A 3,100-nucleotide genomic window follows, 5' to 3' on the forward strand; every position below is an offset into this window, starting at 1 on the left:
CGGCAGGCCTCGACCCCCACCCTAGGGAATGCAGAGCCTCTCCGCATGTGTGCGCGTGGCCGTGTCTGTGTGTTTCTACATATGTCGCTCTTCAGAAGCAACCTAGTTCCTGGGGCAGCTGGACTTTGCATGTTAGAGTGAGCCCCCAGCCCCCTGCCTGCCGCCCCCTCCCCAGGGCCCTGCCTCCCACCCCACCCCCTCGTTAGCCAGCCGTCGCTGTTCCTTGCAGAGAAAAGGATTGTGGGAAACTCCAGGACTCTTCCCATCTCCTCCCAGCGCCTGCCTGCTGGGGCTGCCTGCATGCCTCCCCTATGCCTGGGGGTACCCGCATCCACTTCCTTTCCCCCTTTTAACAAAAGAGAAGAACGAATTCCAAACCACTGCCAGGCTCTGTGGTCTTACCTTGTATAGGAGGCTTGCTGCCAGCTAGGTCTGGAGGCCGCCGCCCAGAAGACAGGGCCACCCCCAGCCTCCCCGGCTCCACACTGCTGCCTGTTGCCCTTATCAGCCACAGCGTGCTCTGGAATCTTCCTGCCCACCCAGGGCTTTTCCCGTGAAGTCAGTTGCTGGCCTGGGTCCCCATCCTGTCGGCCCACCCCTGCCCCTGCTTGACTGGACAGATCCTGGCACCTGGTTAGGAGCTTGCAGGGCTCACACCTACCTCCTGTCACCCTGGATTTCATCTCAGCACCTTTCTCGGTCCCTGGCTCCAGTGGCTAGGCACAGGCTGGACCCTCTGAGCCTGGCCTCCAGCACACAATGGGTAGGGCAGGGCCTCTGGGCAGAGGGTATACAGAGCCAGGGAAGATTGCAAGGGGCAGAGGACAAGGCAGGGGACAAGGATGGGGCAGAGTGCTGCCAACAAAGGGAGCCCAGATGTTGGGTCACTTAGGAGACTGGCAACCTGAGGCTGCCTGGGATGAGCTGCAGCAGCTTTGGGAGAATGCACCCTCAGCCTTACAGCGCCCCCAAGAGTGGGCCTGGACGTGGGGCAGAAGGGAGACTGGGGCCTCTGCAACACCCCCACGGGACTCAGCTCACAGCTTCTCACGGGCAACACTCACTCCATCTAAGACAGCACCAGCCCCTTGCGGAGGCCCTGCCGCCTGGGTGGAAGACTGTCTTCTCTTTCTGAAAGTCCCGTGCTCCCCTGGTGTCCAACACTCCCCATTGACCCTGACTCCCAGGGATGTGACTGTACCTCTCAGGAAGCGTGCCTCGGTGCTCTTGCCACACCAGTGCCTGGCTTCATCTCCGCCCGGTTGGAACCTGCAGAGGCTGTGTTGACAGAGCCCACCTGGAACAGCTGCTCACTGGCACTGGCGACTGGCTGCTGTGACCTCCGCTCGAGCCACGCTTGCTTCCCAGGAACAGGTCCTCCCGGGAATCTGCCTTGGTAATGGCCTCTCAGAACCCACAGGACGGGTGGCCCTGGCCAGCCAGCCCCCTTCATCTGCCTGGGGTGCCTGGGTAGCAGGGGAGGGAGAGAACATGGCAGGAGGAGAGGGGAGGACATCTCTGGCCTCCTGAGTCTTTACTTTGCAGCTCCTCCATTCTTTGAGGTAGAAAAAACTCAGGAAACTGCCATAGCCGCCTTGCAGTGGTGGGAAAAATGCTTTGCAGAGAGAGGTGTTTTGGGGTAATCTGCAGTATGGGGTGAGTGCCCCTGGACTCTCCCACCTCTCACATGCTGAGGTAGCTGCATGTGTCCGCCACGCATGAGGCGGCGCAGTCCAGGACTCTGCACAGCGTGAGGCTCAGGAATGCTGTGTTTTGTTTTGATTTTGAGATGGAGTCTTGCTCAGTTGCCCAGGCTGGAGTGCAGTGGTGCCATCTCAGCTCACTGAAACCTCTGCCCCCTAGATTCAAGTGATTCTCCTGCCTCAGCCTACCAGGTAGGTGGGACTACAGGCACCCTGCGCCACGCCTGGCTAGTTTTTGTATCTTTAGTAGACATGAGGTTTCACTATGTTGGCCAGGCTGGTCTTGAACTCCTGACCTCAGGTGATCCACCTGCCTTGGCCTCCCAAAGTGCTGAGATTACAGGCGTGAGCCACCGCGCCCAGCGGGGAGTTCCGTTTATTAAACACCATGAGCCCTGGGGCAGCCTGTAGTGAACCACACCCTCACTATTCAAGGCACGGTCCAACCCCAGCATCACCCAGGAGCTTGTTAGAGTGAGGCTGCAGCCCAGACTCCTTGAATCGGAATCTGATCTAACAGGAGCCCCTGGTTCTAGGTAGACATCCAAGTTTAATAAGCATCCCTACACAACATTTTCACCAATACTGGGGAGACTGTCCCACCACCCTCATTTCTGTTTCTGGGGGCCACTGTGGGCTGGGCCTGGGGGTCTCAAGTGGTCACATTAAGGGCGGGAGACACTTGAGGTTCCTGCAGGGCCGGTTTTTTGAGCGTGGTCACTGTTGATGTTGAGGGCTATGTCACTGTCCCTGCAGTGGTGCTAAGCAGTATCCCTGAGCCCTCCCCACTGAATCCAAGGGCAGCCCCTTTATTAGGACAATCGAAGTGTTTGCAGCCAGTGCTAATGTCTCCTACAGGCCACCAGGGCCCCAGTGGAGTGCTTCTGTGCTAGTTCTGTGGTTCTCATACCTGGCTGCACAGCAGGTAAAATAAAACCAGCAAACCACAGGTTCCTGGGCCTCATGCCATCAGACTCTGGGGCGAGGCCCTGACATACAATCGTGGAAGTTCCCTGGGTAGATGATGGTGATTGATATGTGAATGTACCAAAAACCACTCAATGGCATGCTTTAGAAAGGTGAATGTTCTGGTGTGTCAATTATACCTCAGGGCTGTTATTGAAAATAAAACAGGGTGGGCACGGTGGCTCACGCCTGTAATCCCAGCACTTTGGGAGGCCGCAGCGGGCAGCTCACGAGGTCAGGAGATAGAGACCATCCTGGCCAACACGGTGAAACCACTGTCTCTACTAAAATACAAATAGCCGGGCATGGTGGCATGCGCCTGTAGTCCCAGCTACCCGGGAGGCTAATGCAGGAGAATCGCTTGATCCCGGGAGGTGGAGGTTGCAGTGAGCCGAGATCACGCCACTGCACTCCAGCCTGGAGACAGAGCA

This window comes from Rhinopithecus bieti, unplaced genomic scaffold (assembly GCF_001698545.2).
Source record: "Rhinopithecus bieti isolate Rb0 unplaced genomic scaffold, ASM169854v2 scaffold_13704, whole genome shotgun sequence".
Classification (NCBI taxonomy): domain Eukaryota; kingdom Metazoa; phylum Chordata; class Mammalia; order Primates; family Cercopithecidae; genus Rhinopithecus; species Rhinopithecus bieti.